The sequence below is a fragment of the Schistocerca serialis genome, unplaced genomic scaffold (assembly GCF_023864345.2).
Source record: "Schistocerca serialis cubense isolate TAMUIC-IGC-003099 unplaced genomic scaffold, iqSchSeri2.2 HiC_scaffold_1362, whole genome shotgun sequence".
Lineage (NCBI taxonomy): Eukaryota > Metazoa > Arthropoda > Insecta > Orthoptera > Acrididae > Schistocerca > Schistocerca serialis.
Window position 1 is genome coordinate 16,966,364 of NW_026047583.1, and position 20,859 is coordinate 16,987,222.

Sequence of the window (20,859 nt, forward strand, 5' to 3'; positions counted from 1 at the left end):
CATCGGAATTAAATTCAAAAGGCACAATGTCGACTTAAGTACGAGAGGACTGACACACCAACTTTCTATGATTTGAACCTCTCCTGTGAGTCCAGTTTTAGTTTTCGATGCCTCACTTCAGGTTTACTGAATACCTTGGACCTTCTTATTGACGATGGAACACAGAAATTGCATCCGAATTTAATACAAAAGGCACAATGCCGACTTGAGTACAAGTGGACTGACACTCTAATTTTCTATGATTTGAACCTCTCCTGTTAGTCCAGTTTTAGATTCCGATGCTTCACTTCAGGTTTACTGTATACCTTGGGCCTTCTTTTTGACGATGAAATACAGAAGTTGCATCCGAATTCAATACAAAAGGCACAGTGCCGACTTAAGTACAAGAGGACTGACACTGTAACTTTCTATGATTTGAACCTCACCTGTGAGCCCAGGTTTAGATTCCGAAGCTTCACTTCAGGTTAACTGTATACCTTGGACCATCTAATTGACGATGAAGCACAGAAATTGCATCCGAATTTAATACAAAATGCACAATGCCGACTTGAGTACAAGAGGACTGACACTCTAACTTTCTATGATTTGAACCCCTCCTGTGAGCCCAGTTTTAGATTCCGAAGCTTCACTTCAGGTTTACTGTATACCTTGGACCTTCTTATTGACGATGAAGCACAGAAATTGAATCGGAATTAAATACAAAAGGCAAAATGCCGACCTAAGTACAAGAGGATTGACTCTCTAACTTAATATGATTTGAACCCCTCCTGTGAGTCCAGTTTTAGATTCCGTTGCTTCACTTCAGGTTTGCTGTATACCTTGGACCTTCTTGTTGACGATGAAACACAGAAAGTGCATCCAAAATTATTACAAAAGGCACAATGCCGACTTAAGTACAAGAGTACTGACACTCTAACTTTCTATGATTTGAACCTCTTCTGTAAGTCCAGTTTTTGATTCCGATGCTTCACTTCAGGTTTAATATATATCTTGGATCTTCTTATTGACGATGAAATACAGAAATAGCATCCTAATTTAATAGAAAAGGCACAATGCCGACTTAGGTACAAGAGGACTGACACTCTAACTTTCTATGATATGAACCTCTCCTGTGAGTCCAGTTTTAGATTCCGATGCTTCACTTCAGGTTTACTGTCCCTTGGACCCTCTTATTAACGATGAAACAAAGAAATTGCATCCGAATTAAATGCAAAAATCACAACTCCGACTTAAGTACAGGAGGACTGACACGCTAACTTTCTATGATTTGAACCAGTCCTGTGAATCCAGTTTTAGATTACGATGCTTCACTTCAGGTTTACTGTATACCTCGGACCTTCTTATTGACGATGAAACACAGAAATTGCATCCTAATTTAATACAAAAGGCACATGGCCGACTTAAGTACAAGAGGACTGACACTCTCAATTTGTATGATTTTAACCTCTCCTGTGAGTCCAGTTTTAGATTCCGAAGCTTCGCTTCAGGTTTACTGTATCCCTTGGACGTTCTTATTGACGATTAAACACAGAAATTGCAACCGAATTTAATACAAAATTCACAAGGCCGACTTAAGTACAGGACGACTGACACTCTAACTTTCTATGATTTGAACCTCTCCTGTGATTCCAGTTTTAGATTCCGATGCTTCACTTCAGGTATACTGTATACCTTAGACCTTCTTATTGACGATGAAACACAGAAATTGCATCCTAATTTAATAGAAAAAGCACAATGCCGATTTAAGTACAAGTGGACTGACACTCTAACTTCCTATGATTTGAACCTCTCCGGTGAGTCCAGTTTTAGATTCCGATGCTTCACTTCAGGTTAACTGTATACCTTAGGCCTTCTTATTGACGATGAAACACAGAAATTGCATCTGAATTTAATACTAAAGGCACAATGCCGACTTAAGTACAAGAGGACGGACACACTAAGTTTCTATGGTTTGAACCTCTCCTGTGAGTCCAGTCTTTGATTCCGATGCTTCACTTAAGGTTCACTGTATACCTTGGACCTTCTTGTTGACGATGAAACACAGAAATTGCATCCGAAATTATTACAAAAGGCACAATGCCGACTTAAGTACAAATGTACTGACACTCTAACTTTCTATGATTTGAACCTGTTCTGTAAGTCCAGTTTTTGATTCCGATGCTTCACTTCAGGTTTAATATATACCGTGGACCTTCTTATTGACGATGAAATACAGAAATAGCATCCTAATTTAATAGAAAAGGCACAATGCCGACTTAGTCACAAGAGGACTGACACACTAACTTTCTATGATTTGAACCTCTCCTGTGAGGCCAGTTTTAGACTCTGATGCTTCACTTCAGGATTACCGTATACCTTAGGCCTTCTTACTGACGATGAAACACAGAAATTGCATCCCAGTTTAATACAAAAGACACAATGCCTACTTAAGTACAAGAGGACTGACACTCTAACGTTCTATGATTTGAACCCCTCCTGTGAGTCCAGATTTAGATTCCGATGTTTCACTTCAGGTTTACTATATACCTTGGACCTTCTTATTGACGATGAAATACAGAAATTTCATCCTAATATAATACAAAAGGCACAATGCCAACTTAAGTACAAGAGGATTGACTCTCTAACTTAATATGATTTCAACCCCTCTGTGAGTCCAGTTTTAGATTCCGTTGTTTCACTTCAGGTTTGCTGTATACCTTGGACCTTCTTGTTGACGATGAAACACAGAAATTGCATCCGAATCTAATACAAAAGGCACAATGCCGACTTAATTGCAAGAGAACTGACACTCTAACTTTCTATGATTTGAACCTCATCTGTGAGTCCAGTTTTGGATTCCGATGCTTCACTTCAGGTTTACTGTATACTTTGGACCTTCTTGTTGACGATGAAACACAGAAATTGCATCCGAAATTATTACAAAAGGCACAATGCCGACTTAAGTACAAGAGTACTAACACTCTAACTTTCTATGATTTCAACCTTAACTGTAAGTCTAGTTTTTGATTCCGATGCTTCACTTCATGTTTAATATATACCTTGGACCTTCTTATTGACGATGAAATACAGAAATAGCATCCTAATTTAATAGAAGAGGCACAATGCCGACTTAGGTACAAGAGGACTGACACACTAACTTTCTATGATTTGAACCTCTCCTGTGAGTCAAGTTTTAGACTCTGATGCATCACTTCAGGATTACCGAATACTTTGTCCCTTCTTACTGACGATGAAACACAGAAATTGCATCCCAGTTTAATACAAAAGGCACAATGCCTACTTAAGTACAAGAGGACTGACACTCTAACTTTCTATGATTTGAACCTCTCCATTGAGTCAAGTTTTAGATTCCGATGCTTCACTTCAGGTTTACTGTATACCTCGGACATTCTTATTGACGATGAAACACAGAAATTGCATCCTAATTTAATACAAAATGCACAATGCCGACTTAAGTACAAGAGGACTGACACTCTCAATTTGTATGATTTTAACCTCTCCTGTGAGTCCAGTTTTTGATTACGATGCTTCACTTCAGGTTTAATATATACCTTGGACCTTCTTATTGACGATGAAATACAGAAATAGCATCCTAATTTAATAGAAAAGGCACAATGCCGACTTAGGTACAAGAGGACTGACACTCTAACTTTCTATGATTTGAACCTCTCCTGTGAGTCAAGTTTTAGACTCTGATGCTTCACTTCAGGATTACCGTATACCTTAGGCCTTCTTACTGACGATGAAACACAGAAATTGCATCCCAGTTTAATACAAAAGGCACAATGCCTACTTAAGTACAAGAGTACTGACACTCTAACTTTCTATGATTTGAACCTCTCCTGTGAGTCCAGTTTTAGATTCCGATGCTTCACTTCAGGTTTACTGTATTTTTTGGACCTTCTTCTTGACGATGATACACAGAAACTGCATCCAAAATTAATACAAAAGGCACATTGCCGACTTAAGTACAAGAGGACGGACACTCTCAATTTGTATGATTTTAACCTCTCCTGTGAGTCCAGTTTTAGATTCCGAAGCTTCACTTCAGGTTTACTGTATCCCTTGGACGTACTTTTTGACGATTAAACACAGAAATTGCATCCGAATTTAATAGAAAATACACAATGCCGTCTTAAGTACAGGACGACTGACACTCTAAATTTCTATGATTTGAACGTCTCCTGTGATTCCAGTTTTAGATTCCGATGCTTCACTTCAGGTTTTCTGTATACCTTAGACCTTCTTATTGACGATGAAACACAGATAGTGGATAATAATTTAATAGAAAAAGCACAATGCAGACTTAAGTACAAGAGGTCTGGCACTCTAACTTTCTATGATTTGAACCACTCCTGCGAGTCCAGTTTTAGATTCCGATGCTTCACTTTAGGTTTACCGTATACCTTGGACCTTCTTATAGACGATGAAACACAGAAATAGCATCATAATTTAATACAAAATGCGCAATGCCGACTTAAGTACAAGAGGACCGACACTCTAACTTCCTATGATTTGAATCTCTCCTGTGAGTCCAGTTTTAGATTCCGATGCTTCACTTCAGGTTTACTGTGTCCCTTGGACCTTCTTATTAACGATGAAACAATGAAATTGCATCCGAATTTAATACAAAAGGCACAACTCCGACTTAAGTACAAGAGGACTGACACGCAAACTTTCTATGATTTGAACCTCTCCTGTGAATCCAGTTTTAGATTACGATGCTTCACTTCAGGTTTACTGTCTACCTCGGACCTTCTTATTGACGATAAAACTCAGAAATTGCATCCTAATTTAATACAAAAGGCACTATGCCGACTTAAGTACAAGATGACTGACACTCTAACTTTCTATTATGTGAACCTCTCCTGTGAGTCCAGTTTTAGATTCCGATGCTTCACTTTAGGTTTACTGTATCAGTTGGACGTTCTTATTGACGATGAATCATAGAAATTGCATCCAAATTTAATACAAAAGGCACAATGCCGACTTAAGTACAAGAGTACTGACACTCTAAATTTCTATGATTGGAATCTCTCCTGTGAGTCCAGTTTTAGATTCCGATGCTTCACTTCAGGTTTACTGTATACTTTGGAACTTCTTCTTGACGATGATACACAGAAATTGCATCCAAAATTATTACAAAAGGCACATTGCCGACTTAAGCACAAGAGGACGGACACACTAAGTTTCTATGGTTTGAACCTCTCCTGTGAGTCCAGTCTTAGATTCCGATGCTTCACTTAAGGTTCACTGTATACCTTGGACCTTCTTGTTGACGATGAAACACAGAAATTGCATCCGAAATTATTACAAAAGGCACAATGCCGACTTAAGTACAAATGTACTGACACTCTAACTTTCTATGATTTGAACCTCTTCTGTAAGTCCAGTTTTTGATTCCGATGCTTCACTTCAGGTTTAATATATACCTTGGACCTTCTTATTGACGATGAAATACAGAAATAGCATCCTAATATAATAGAAAAGGCACAATGCCGACTTAGGTACAAGAGGACTGACACACTAACTTTCTATGATTTGAACCTCTCCTGTGAGGCCAGTTTTAGACTCTGATGCTTCACTTCAGGATTACCGTATACCTTAGGCCTTCTTACTGACGATGAAACACAGAAATTGCATCCCAGTTTAATACAAAAGGCACAATGCCTACTTAAGTACAAGAGGACTGACACTCTAACTTCCTATGATTTGAACCTCTCCTGTGAGTCCAGTTTTAGATTCCGATGCTTCACTTTAGGTTTACTGTATACCTTGGACCTTCTTATTGACGATGAAAAACAGAAATTGCATCCTAATTTGATACAAAAGGCACAATGCTGACGTAAGTACAAGAGGACTGACACTCTAACTTCCTAAGATTTGAATCTCTCCTGTGAGTCCAGTTTTAGATTCCGATGCTTCACTTCAGGTTTACTGTGTCCCTTGGACCTTCATATTGACGATGAAACACAGAAATTGCATCCTAATTTAATACAAAAGGCACAATGCCGACTTAAGTACAAGAGGACTGACACGCTAACGTTCTATGATTTGAACCCCTCCTGTATGTCCAGATTTAGATTCCGATGCTTCACTTCAGGTTTACTATATACCTTGGACCTTCTTATTGACGATGAAATACAGAAATTTCATCCTAATATAATACAAAAGGCACAATGCCGACTTAAGTACAAGAGGATTGACTCTCTAACTTAATATGATTTGAACCCCTCCTGTGAGTCCAGTTTTAGATTCCGTTGCTTCACTTCAGGTTTGCTGTATACCTTGGACCTTCTTGTTGACGATGAATCACAGAAATTGCATCCGAATTTAATACAAAAGGCACAATGCCGACTTAATTGCAAGAGAACTGACACTCTAACTTTCTATGATTTGAACCTCATCTGTGAGTCCAGTTTTAGATTCCGATGCTTCACTTCAGGTTTACTGTATACTTTGGACCTTCTTCTTGACGACGATACACAGAAATTGCATCCAAAATCAATACAAAAGGCACATTGCCGACTTAAGTACAAGAGTACGGACACTCTAAGTTTCTATGATTTGAACCTCTCCTGTGGGTCCAGTTTTTGATTCCGATGCTTCACTTAAGGTTCACTGTAAACCTTGGACCTTCTTGTTGACGATGAAACACAGAAATTGCATCCGAAATTATTACAAAAGGCACAATGCCGACTTAAGTACAAGAGTACTGACACTCTAACTTTCTATGATTTCAACCTTTTCTGTAAGTCCAGTTTTTGATTCCGATGCTTCACTTCATGTTTAATATATACCTTGGACCTTCTTATTGACGATGAAATACAGAAATAGCATCCTAATTTAATAGAAAAGGCACAATGCCGACTTAGGTACAAGAGGACTGACACTCTAACTTTCTATGATTTGAACCTCTCCTGTGAGTCCAGTTTTAGACTATGATGCTTCACTTCAGGATTACCGTATACCTTAGGCCTTCTTACCTAACGATGAAACATAGAAATTGCATCCCAGTTTAATACAAAAGGCACAATGCCTACTTAAGTACAAGAGGACTGACACTCTAACTTTCTATGATTTGAACCTCTCCTGTGAGTCCAGTGTTAGATTCCGATGCTTCACTTTAGGTTTACTGTATACCTTGGACCTTCTTATTGGCGATGAAACACAGAAATTGCATCCTAATTTAATACAAAAGGCACAATGCTGACTAAAGTACAAGAGGACTGACACTCTAACTTCCTAAGATTTGAATCTCTCCTGTGAGTCCAGTTTTAGATTCCGATGCCTCACTTCAGGTTTACTGTGTCCCTTGGACCTTCATATTGACGATGAAACACAGAAATTGCATCCGAATTTAATACAAAAGGCACAATGCCGACTTAAGTACAAGAGGACTGACACTCTTTCTATGATTTAAACCTCTCCTGTGAATCCAGTTTTAGATTCCGATGCTTCACTTCAGGTTTACTGTATACCTCGGACATTCTTATTGACGATGAAACACAGAAATTGCATCCTAATTTAATACAAAAGGCACAATGCCGACTTAAGTACAAGAGGACAGGCACTCTAACTTCCTATGATTTGAACCTCTCCTGTGAGTCCAGTTTTAGATTCCAATGCTTCACTTCAAGTTTACTGTATACCTTGGACCTTCTTATTGACGATGAAACACAATAATTGCATCCGAATTTAATACAAAAGGCACAATGCCGACATAAGTACAAGAGGACTGACACTCTATCGTTGTATGATTTGAACCTCTCCTGTGAGTCCAGATTTAGATTCCGATGCTTCACTTCAGGTTAACTATATACCTTGGACCTTCTTATTGTCGATGAAAGACAGAAATTTCATCCGAATTTAATACAAAAGGCACAATGCCGACTTAAGTACAAGAGGGTTTACTCTCTAACTTAATATGATTTGAACCCCTCCTGTGAGTTCAGTTTTAGATTCCGTTGCTTCACTTCAGGTTTACTGTATCGGTGGACCTTCTAATATACGATGAAACACAGAAATTGCATCCGAATTAAATACAAAAGGCACAATGCCGACTTAAGTGCAAGTGGACTGACACTCTAACTTTCTATGATTTGAACCTCTCCTGTGAGTCCAGTTTTAGATTCCGTTGATTCTCTTCAGGTATACAGTTTACCTTGGACCTTCTTATTGACGATGAAACACAGAAATTGCATCCTAATTTAATACAAAAGGCACAATGATGACTTAAGTACAAGAGGACTGACTCTCTAACTGTCTATGATTTGAAACTGTCCTTTGAGTCCAGTTTTAGATTCCGATGCTTCACTTCAGGTTTACTGTATACCTTGGGCCTTCTTTTTGACGATGAAACGCAGAAATTGCATCCGAATTTAATACAAAAGGCACAATGCCGACTTAAGTACAAGAGGACTGACACAATCAATTTGTATGATTTTAACCTCTCCTGTGAGTCCAGTTTTTGATTCCGAAGCTTCACTTCAGGTTTACTGTATCCCTTGGACGTTCTTATTGACGATTAAACACAGAAATTGGAACCGAATTTAATACAAAATTCACAATGCCGTCTTAAGTACAGGACGACTGACACTCTAACCTTCTATGGTTTGAACCTCTCCTGTGATTCTAGTTTTAGATTCCGATTCTTCACTTCAGGTTTACTGTATACCTTAGACCTCCTTATTGACGATGAAACACAGAAATTGGATCCTAATTTAATAGAAAAAGCACAATGCCGACTTAAGTACAAGTGGACTGACACCCAAACTTCCTATGATTTGAACCCCTCCGGCGAGTCCAGTTTTGGATTCCGATGCTTCACTTCAGGTTTACTGTATACCTCGGACCTTCTTATTGACGATGAAACACAGAAATTGCATCCTAATTTAATACAAAAGGCACATTGCCGACTTAAGTACAAGAGGACTGACACTCTCAATTTGTATGATTTTAACCTCTCCTGTGAGTCCAGTTTTAGATTCCGAAGCTTCGCTTCAGGTTTACTGTATCCCTTGGACGTTCTTATTGACGATTAAACACAGAAATTGCAACCGAATTTAATACAAAATTCACAAGGCCGACTTAAGTACAGGACGACTGACACTCTAACTTTCTATGATTTGAACCTCTCCTGTGATTCCAGTTTTAGATTCCGATGCTTCACTTCAGGTATACTGTATACCTTAGACCTTCTTATTGACGATGAAACACAGAAATTGCATCCTAATTTAATAGAAAAAGCACAATGCCGATTTAAGTACAAGTGGACTGACACTCTAACTTCCTATGATTTGAACCTCTCCGGTGAGTCCAGTTTTAGATTCCGATGCTTCACTTCAGGTTAACTGTATACCTTAGGCCTTCTTATTGACGATGAAACACAGAAATTGCATCTGAATTTAATACTAAAGGCACAATGCCGACTTAAGTACAAGAGGTCTGGCACACCAACTTTCTATGATTTGAACCACTCCTGCGAGTCCAGTTTTAGATTCCGATGCTTCACTTTAGGTTTACCGTATACCTGGGACCTTCTTATAGACGATTAAACACAAAAATTGCATCATAATTTAATACAAAATGCGCAATGCCGACATAAGTACAAGAGGACCGACACTCTAACTTCCTATGATTTGAACCTCTCCTGTGAGTCCAGTTTTAGATTCCGATGCTTCACTTCAGGTTTACTGTCCCTTGGACCCTCTTATTAACGATGAAACAAAGAAATTGCATCCGAATTAAATGCAAAAATCACAACTCCGACTTAAGTACAAGAGGACTGACACGCTAACTTTCTATGATTTGAACCAGTCCTGTGAATCCAGTTTTAGATTACGATGCTTCACTTCAGGTTTACTGTATTCCTCGGACCTTCTTATTGACGATGAAACACAGAAATTGCATCCTAATTTAATACAAATGCACAATGCCGACTTAAGTACAAGATGACTGACACTCTAACTTTCTATGATTTGAACCTCTTCTGTGAGTCCAGTTTTAGATTCCGATGCTTCACTTCAGGTTTACTGTATACTTTGGACCTTCTTCTTGACGATGATACACAGAAATTGCATCCAAAATTAATACAAAAGGCACATTGCCGACTTAAGTACAAGAGGACGGACACTCTAAGTTTCTATGATTTGAACCTCTCCTGTAAGTCCAGTTTTTCATTCCGATGCTTCACTTAAGGTTCACTGTATACCTTGGACCTTCTTGTTGACGATGAAACACAGAAATTGCATCCGAAATTATTACAAAAGGCACAATGGCGACTTAAGTACAAGAGGACTGACACTCTCAATTTGTATGATTTTAACCTCTCCTGTGAGTCCAGTTTTAGGTTCCGAAGCTTCACTTCAGGTTTACTGTATCCCTTGGACGTTCTTATTGACGATTAAACACAGATATTGCATCCAAATTTAATAGAAAATTCACAATGCCGTCTTAAGTACAGGACGACTGACACTCTAACTTTCAATGATTTGAACGTCTCCTGTGATTCCAGTTTTAGATTCCAATGCTTCAATTCAGGTTTACTGTATACCTTAGACCTTCTTATTGACGATGAAACACAGATAGTGGATAATAATTTAATAGAAAAAGCACAATGCCGACTTAAGTACAAGTGGACTGACACCCAAACTTCCTATGATTTGAACCTCTCCGGTGAGTCCAGTTTTAGATTACGATGCTTCACTTCAGGTTTACTGTATACCTCGGACCTTCTTATTGACGATGAAACACAGAAATTGCATCCTAATTTAATACAAAAGGCACTATGCCGACTTAAGTACAAGATGACTGACACTCTAACTTTCTATTATGTGAACCTCTCCTGTGAGTCCAGTTTTAGATTCCGATGCTTCACTTTAGGTTTACTGTATCAGTTGGACGTTCTTATTGACGATGAATCACAGAAATTGCATCCTAATTTAATACAAAAGGCACAATGCCGACTTAAGTACCAGAGTACTGACACTCTAACTTTCTATGATTGGAACCTCTCCTGTGAGTCCAGTTTTAGATTACGATGCTTCACTTCAGGTTTACTGTATACTTTGGAACTTCTTCTTGACGATGATACACAGAAATTGCATCCAAAATTATTACAAAAGGCACATTGCCGACTTAAGTACAAGAGGACGGACACACTAAGTTTCTATGGTTTGCACCTCTCCTGTGAGTCCAGTCTTTGATTCCGATGCTTCACTTAAGGTTCACTGTATACCTTGGACCTTCTTGTTGACGATGAAACACAGAAATTGCATCCGAAATTATTACAAAAGGCACAATGCCGACTTAAGTACAAATGTACTGACACTCTAACTTTCTATGATTTGAACCTGTTCTGTAAGTCCAGTTTTTGATTCCGATGCTTCACTTCAGGTTTAATATATACCGTGGACCTTCTTATTGACGATGAAATACAGAAATAGCATCCTAATTTAATAGAAAAGGCACAATGCCGACTTAGTCACAAGAGGACTGACACACTAACTTTCTATGATTTGAACCTCTCCTGTGAGGCCAGTTTTAGACTCTGATGCTTCACTTCAGGATTACCGTATACCTTAGGCCTTCTTACTGACGATGAAACACAGAAATTGCATCCCAGTTTAATACAAAAGGCACAATGCCTACTTAAGTACAAGAGGACTGACACTCTAACGTTCTATGATTTGAACCCCTCCTGTGAGTCCAGATTTAGATTCCGATGCTTCACTTCAGGTTTACTATATACCTTGGACCTTCTTATTGACGATGAAATACAGAAATTTCATCCTAATATAATACAAAAGGCACAATGCCAACTTAAGTACAAGAGGATTGACTCTCTAACTTAATATGATTTCAACCCCTCTGTGAGTCCAGTTTTAGATTCCGTTGTTTCACTTCAGGTTTGCTGTATACCTTGGACCTTCTTGTTGACGATGAAACACAGAAATTGCATCCGAATTTAATACAAAAGGCACAATGCCGACTTAATTGCAAGAGAACTGACACTCTAACTTTCTATGATTTGAACCTCATCTGTGAGTCCAGTTTTGGATTCCGATGCTTCACTTCAGGTTTACTGTATACTTTGGACCTTCTTGTTGACGATGAAACACAGAAATTGCATCCGAAATTATTACAAAAGGCACAATGCCGACTTAAGTACAAGAGTACTAACACTCTAACTTTCTATGATTTCAACCTTTTCTGTAAGTCCAGTTTTTGATTCCGATGCTTCACTTCATGTTTAATATATACCTTGGACCTTCTTATTGACGATGAAATACAGAAATAGCATCCTAATTTAATAGAAAAGGCACAATGCCGACTTAGGTACAAGAGGACTGACACACTAACTTTCTATGATTTGAACCTCTCCTGTGAGTCAAGTTTTAGACTCTGATGCATCACTTCAGGATTACCGAATACCTTGTCCCTTCTTACTGACGATGAAACACAGAAATTGCATCCCAGTTTAATACAAAAGGCACAATGCCTACTTAAGTACAAGAGGACTGACACTCTAACTTTCTATGATTTGAACCTCTCCTGTGAGTCAAGTTTTAGATTCCGATGCTTCACTTCAGGTTTACTGTATACCTCGGACATTCTTATTGACGATGAAACACAGAAATTGCATCCTAATTTAATACAAAATGCACAATGCCGACTTAAGTACAAGAGGACTGACACTCTCAATTTGTATGATTTTAACCTCTCCTGTGAGTCCAGTTTTTGATTCCGATGCTTCCCTTCAGGTTTAATATATACCTTGGACCTTCTTATTGACGATGAAATACAGAAATAGCATCCTAATTTAATAGAAAAGGCACAATGCCGACTTAGGTACAAGAGGACTGACACTCTAACTTTCTATGATTTGAACCTCTCCTGTGAGTCCAGTTTTAGACTCTGATGCTTCACTTCAGGATTACCGTATACCTTAGGCCTTCTTACTGACGATGAAACACAGAAATTGCATCCCAGTTTAATACAAAAGGCACAATGCCTACTTAAGTACAAGAGTACTGACACTCTAACTTTCTATGATTTGAACCTATCCTGTGAGTCCAGTTTTAGATTCCGATGCTTCACTTCAGGTTTACTGTATTTTTTGGACCTTCTTCTTGACGATGATACACAGAAACTGCATCCAAAATTAATACAAAAGGCACATTGCCGACTTAAGTACAAGAGGACGGACACTCTCAATTTGTATGATTTTAACCTCTCCTGTGAGTCCAGTTTTAGATTCCGAAGCTTCACTTCAGGTTTACTGTATCCCTTGGACGTTCTTTTTGACGATTAAACACAGAAATTGCATCCGAATTTAATAGAAAGTACACAATGCCGTCTTAAGTACAGGACGACTGACACTCTAAATTTCTATGATTTGAACGTCTCCTGTGATTCCAGTTTTAGATTCCGATGCTTCACTTCAGGTTTTCTGTATACCTTAGACCTTCTTATTGACGATGAAACACAGATAGTGGATAACAATTTAATAGAAAAAGCACAATGCAGACTTAAGTACAAGAGGTCTGGCACTCTAACTTTCTATGATTTGAACCACTCCTGCGAGTCCAGTTTTAGATTCCGATGCTTCACTTTAGGTTTACCGTATACCTTGGACCTTCTTATAGACGATGAAACACAGAAATAGCATCATAATTTAATACAAAATGCGCAATGCCGACTTAAGTACAAGAGGACCGACACTCTAACTTCCTATGATTTGAATCTCTCCTGTGAGTCCAGTTTTAGATTCCGATGCTTCACTTCAGGTTTACTGTGTCCCTTGGACCTTCTTATTAACGATGAAACAATGAAATTGCATCCGAATTTAATACAAAAGGCACAACTCCGACTTAAGTACAAGAGGACTGACACGCAAACTTTCTATGATTTGAACCTCTCCTGTGAATCCAGTTTTAGATTACGATGCTTCACTTCAGGTTTACTGTCTACCTCGGACCTTCTTATTGACGATAAAACACAGAAATTGCATCCTAATTTAATACAAAAGGCACTATGCCGACTTAAGTACAAGATGACTGACACTCTAACTTTCTATTATGTGAACCTCTCCTGTGAGTCCAGTTTTAGATTCCGATGCTTCACTTTAGGTTTACTGTATCAGTTGTACGTTGTTATTGACGATGAATCATAGAAATTGCATCCAAATTTAATACAAAAGGCACAATGCCGACTTAAGTACAAGAGTACTGACACTCTAAATTTCTATGATTGGAATCTCTCCTGTGAGTCCAGTTTTAGATTCCGATGCTTCACTTCAGGTTTACTGTATACTTTGGAACTTCTTCTTGACGATGATACACAGAAATTGCATCCAAAATTATTACAAAAGGCACATTGCCGACTTAAGTACAAGAGGACGGACACACTAAGTTTCTATGTTATGAACCTCTCCTGTGAGTCCAGTCTTTGATTCCGATGCTTCACTTAAGGTTCACTGTATACCTTGGACCTTCTTGTTGACGATGAAACACAGAAATTGCATCCGAAATTATTACAAAAGGCACAATGCCGACTTAAGTACAAATGTACTGACACTCTAACTTTCTATGATTTGAACCTGTTCTGTAAGTCCAGTTTTTGATTCCGATGCTTCACTTCAGGTTTAATATATACCGTGGACCTTCTTATTGACGATGAAATACAGAAATAGCATCCTAATTTAATAGAAAAGGCACAATGCCGACTTAGTCACAAGAGGACTGACACACTAACTTTCTATGATTTGAACCTCTCCTGTGAGGCCAGTTTTAGACTCTGATGCTTCACTTCAGGATTACCGTATACCTTAGGCCTTCTTACTGACGATGAAACACAGAAATTGCATCCCAGTTTAATACAAAAGGCACAATGCCTACTTAAGTACAAGAGGACTGACACTCTAACTTCCTATGATTTGAACCTCTCCTGTGAGTCCAGTTTTAGATTCCGATGCTTCACTTTAGGTTTACTGTATACCTTGGACCTTCTTATTGACGATGAAAAACAGAAATTGCATCCTAATTTGATACAAAAGGCACAATGCTGACGTAAGTACAAGAGGACTGACACTCTAACTTCCTAAGATTTGAATCTCTCCTGTGAGTCCAGTTTTAGATTCCGATGCTTCACTTCAGGTTTACTGTGTCCCTTGGACCTTCATATTGACGATGAAACACAGAAATTGCATCCTAATTTAATACAAAAGGCACAATGCTGACTTAAGTACAAGAGGACTGACACGCTAACGTTCTATGATTTGAACCCCTCCTGTGAGTCCAGATTTAGATTCCGATGCTTCACTTCAGGTTTACTATATACCTTGGACCTTCTTATTGACGATGAAATACAGAAATTTCATCCTAATATAATACAAAAGGCACAATGCCGACTTAAGTACAAGAGGATTGACTCTCTAACTTAATATGATTTGAACCCCTCCTGTGAGTCCAGTTTTAGATTCCGTTGCTTCACTTCAGGTTTGCTGTATACCTCGGACATTCTTATTGACGATGAAACACAGAAATTGCATCCTAGTTTAATACAAAAGGCACAATGCCGACTTAAGTACAAGAGGACAGGCACTCTAACTTCCTATGATTTGAACCTCTCCTGTGAGTCCAGTTTTAGATTCCAATGCTTCACTTCAAGTTTACTGTATACCTTGGACCTTCGTATTGACGATGAAACACAATAATTGCATCCGAATTTAATACAAAAGGCACAATGCCGACATAAGTACAAGAGGACTGACACTCTATCGTTGTATGATTTGAACCTCTCCTGTGAGTCCAGATTTAGATTCCGATGCTTCACTTCAGGTTTACTATATACCTTGGACCTTCTTATTGACGATGAAAGACAGAAATTTCATCCGAATTTAATACAAAAGGCACAATGCCGACTTAAGTACAAGAGGACTGACACTCTAACTTTCTATGATTTGAACCTCTCCTGTGAGTCCAGTTTTACATTCCGATGCTTCATTTCTGGTATACTGCATACCTTGGACCTTCTTATTGACGATGAAACACAGAAATTGCGTCCGAATATAATACAAAAGGCACAATGCCGACTTAAGTACAAGGGGACTGACACTCTAACTTTCCATGATTTGAACCTCTTCTGTGAGTCCAGTTTTAGATTCCGATGCTTCACTTCAGGTTAACTGTATCCCTTGGACCTTCTTATTGACGAAGAAGCACAGAAATTGCATCCGAATTTAAGACAAAGTTACAATGCCGATTTAAGTACAAGAGGACTGACACTCTAATTTTCTATGATTTGAACCTCTCCTGTGAGTCCAGTTTTAGATTCCGATGCTTCACTTCAGGTTTACAGTATACCTTGGACCTTCTTATTCACGATGTAACACCGAAATTGCATCCGAATTTAATACAAAAGGCACAATGCCGACTTAAGTACAAGGGGACTGACACTCTAACTTTCTATGATTTGAACCTCTCCTGTGAGTCCAGTTTTACATTCCGATGCTTCACTTCAGGTTTACTGAATACCTTGGACCTTCTTATTGACGATAAAACACAGAAATAGCACCCGAATTTAACACAAGAGGCACAATGCCGACTTAAGTACAAGAGGACTGACACTCTAAGTTTCTATGATTTGAACCTCTCCTGTGGGTCCAGATTTAGATTCCGATGCTTTACTTCAAGTTTACTGTATACCTTGGACCTTCTTATTGACGATGAAACACAATAATTGCATCCGAATTTAATACAAAAGGCACAATGCCGACATAAGTACAAGAGGACTGACACTCTATCGTTGTATGATTTGAACCTCTCCTGTGAGTCCAGATTTAGATTCCGATGCTTCACTTCAGGTTTACTATATACCTTGGACCTTCTTATTGACGATGAAAGACAGAAATTTCATCCGAATTTAATACAAAAGGCACAATGCCGACTTAAGTACAAGAGGGTTTACTCTCTAACTTAATATGATTTGAACCCCTCCTGTGAGTCCAGTTTTAGATTCCGTTGCTTCACTTCAGGTTTACTGTATCGGTGGACCTTCTAATATACGATGAAACACAGAAATTGCATCCGAATTAAATACAAAAGGCACAATGCCGACTTAAGTGCAAGTGGACTGACACTCTAACTTTCTATGATTTGAACCTCTCCTGTGAGTCCAGTTTTAGATTCCGTTGATTCTCTTCAGGTATACAGTTTACCTTGGACCTTCTTATTGACGATGAAACACAGAAATTGCATCCTAATTTAATACAAAAGGCACAATGATGACTTAAGTACAAGAGGACTGACTCTCTAACTGTCTATGATTTGAAACTGTCCTTTGAGTCCAGTTTTAGATTCCGATGCTTCATTTCAGGTTTACTGTATACCTTGGACCTTCTTATTGACGATGAAACACAGAAATTGCATCCTAATTTAATACAAAAGGCACAATGCTGACTTAAGTACAAGAGGACTGACTCTCTAACTTTCTCTGATTTGAAAGTGTCCTGTGAGTCCAGTTTTGGATTCCGATGCTTCACTTCAGGTTTACTGTATCCCTTGGACCTTCTTATTGACGACGAACCACAGAAATTGCTTCCGAATTTAATACAAAAGGCACAATGCCGACGTAAGTACAAGAGGACTGACTCTCTAACTTTCTATGATTTGAACCTCTCCTGTGAGTCCAGTTTTAGATTTCGATGCTTCACTACAGGTTTACTGTATCCCTTTGACCTTCTTATTGACGACGAAACACAGAAATTGCACCCGAATTAAACACAAAAGGCACAATGCCGACGTAAGTACAAGAGGACTGACTCTCTAATTTCCTATGATTTAAACCTCTCCTTTGAGTCCAGTTTTAGATTCCGATGCTTCACTTCAGGTTTACTTTATACCTTGGACCTTCTTATGGACGATGAAACACAGAAATTTCATCCTAATTTAATACAAAAGGCACAATGCCGACTTAAGAACAAGAGGATTGACTTTCTAACTTAATATGATTTGAACCCCTCCTTTGAGTCCCCTTTTAGATTCCGTTGCTTCACTTCAGGTTTACTGTTTACCTTGGACCTTCTTATTGACGATGAAACACAGAAATTGCATCCAAACATAATACAAAAGGCACAATGCCGATATAAGTACAGGAGGACTGACTCTCTAACTTTACATGATTTGAACCTCTCCTGTGAGTCCAGTCTTAGATTCCATTGCTTCACTACAGGTTTACTGTATCCCTTTGACCATCGTATTGACGACGAAACACAGAAATTGCATCCGAATTAAACACAAAAGGCACAATGCCGACTTAAGTACAAGAGGACTGACTCTCTATATTTCTATGATTTAAACCTCTCCAGTGAGTCCACTTTTAGATTCCGATGCTTCACTTCAGGTGTACCGTATCCCTTGGACCTTCATATTGACGATGAAACACAGAAATTCCATCTGAATTTAATACAAAAGGCACAATGCCGACATAAGTACAAGAGGACTGACACTCTAACTATCTATGATTTGAAACTCTCCTGTGAGTCCAGTTTTAGATTCCGATGCTTCACTTCATATTTACTGTTTACCTTGGACCTTCATACAGACGCTGAAACACAGAAATTGCATCCGAATTTAATACAAAAGCCACAATGCCGACATAAGTACAAGAGGACTGACACCTTAACTTTGTTTGATTTGAAACTCTCCTGTGAGTCCAGTTTTAGATTCTGATGCTTCACTTCAGTTTTACTGTATCCCTTGGACCTTCTTATTGACGACGAAACACAGAAATTGCATTCGAATTTAATACAAAAGGCACAATGCTGACATAAGTACAAGAGGACTGACACTCCAACTTTCTATGATATGAATCTCTCCTGTGAGCCCAGTTTTAGATATCGATGCCTCACTTCAGGTTTAATGAATACCTTGGACCTTCTTATTGACGAAGAAACACAGAAATTGCATCCGAATTTAATACAAAATGCACAATGCCGACTTGAGTACAAGGGGACTGTTACTCTAAGTTTCTATGATTTGTACCTCTCCTGTGAGTCCAGTTTTAGATTCCGATACTTCACTTCATGTTGACTGTATACCTTGGACCTTCTTATTGACGATTAAACACAGAAATAGCATCCGAATTTAATTCAAAAGGCACAAAGCCGACTTAAGTACAAGAGGACTGCACTCTAAGTTTCTATGATTTGAACCTCTCCTGTTAGTGCAGTTTTAGATTCCGGATATTCACTTGAGGTTTACTGCATCCCTTTGACATTCTTTTTGACGATGAAACACAGAAATCGCATCCGAATTTAATACAAAAGGCACAATGCCGACTTAAGTACAAGAGGACTGATACTCTAACTTTCTATGATTTGAACCTCTCCTGTGAGTCCAGTTTTACATTCCGATGCTTCACTTCTGGTATACTGCATACCTTGGACCTTCTTATTGACGATGAAACACAGAAATTGCGTCCGAATATAATACAAAAGGCACAATGCCGACTTAAGTACAAGGGGACTGACACTCTAACTTTCCATGATTTGAACCTCTTCTGTGAGTCCAGTTTTAGATTCCGATGCTTCACTTCAGGTTAACTGTATCCCTTGGACCTTCTTATTGACGAAGAAGCACAGAAATTGCATCCGAATTTAAGACAAAGTTACAATGCCGATTTAAGTACAAGAGGACTGACACTCTAATTTTCTATGATTTGAACCTCTCCTGTGAGTCCAGTTTTAGATTCCGATGCTTCACTTCAGGTTTACAGTATACCTTGGACCTTCTTATTCACGATGTAACACCGAAATTGCATCCGAATTTAATACAAAAGGCACAATGCCGACTTAAGTACAAGGGGACTGACACTCTAACTTCCTATGATTTGAACCTCTCCTGTGAGTCCAGTTTTACATTCCGATGCTTCACTTCAGGTTTACTGAATACCTTGGACCATCTTATTGACGATGAAACACAGTAATAGCATCCGAATTTAACACAAGAGGCACAATGCCGACTTAAGTACAAGAGGACTGACACTCTAAGTTTCTATGATTTGAACCTCTCCTGTGGGTCCAGATTTAGATTCCGATGCTTTACTTCTGGTTTACTGTATGCCTTGGACATTCATACTGACGATGAAACACAGAAATTGCATCCGAATCTAATACAAAAGGCACAATGCCGACTTAAGTACAAGAGGACTGACACTCTAATTTTCTATGATTTGAACCTCTCCTGTGAGCCCAGTTTTAGATTCCGAAGCTTCACTTCAGGTTTACTGTATACCTTGGACCTTCTTATTGACGATGAAGCACAGAAATTACATCGGAATTGAATTCAAAAGGCACAATGTCGACTTAAGTACAAGAGGACTGACACTCCAACTTTCTATGATTTGAACCTCTCCCGTGAGTCCAGTTTTAGTTTTCGATGCCTCACTTCAGGTTTACTGAATACCTTGGACCTTCTTATCGACGATGAAACACAGAAATTGCATCCGAATTTAATACAAAATGCACAATGCCGACTTGAGTACAAGAGGACTGAAACTCTAAGTTTCTATGATTTGTACCTCTCCTGTGCATCCAGTTTTAGATTACGATGCTTCACTTCAGGTTTACTGTATACCTTGTACCTTGTTTTTGACGATGAAACACAGAAATTGCATCCGAATTTAATACAAGAGGCACAATGCCGACTTAAGTACAAGGGGACTGACACTCTAACTTTCTATGATTTGAACCTCTCCTGTGAGTCCAGTTTTAGATTCCGATGCTTCACTTCAGGTTTACTGTATCCCTTGGACCTTCTTATTGACGATGAAGCACAGAAATTGCATCCGAATTTA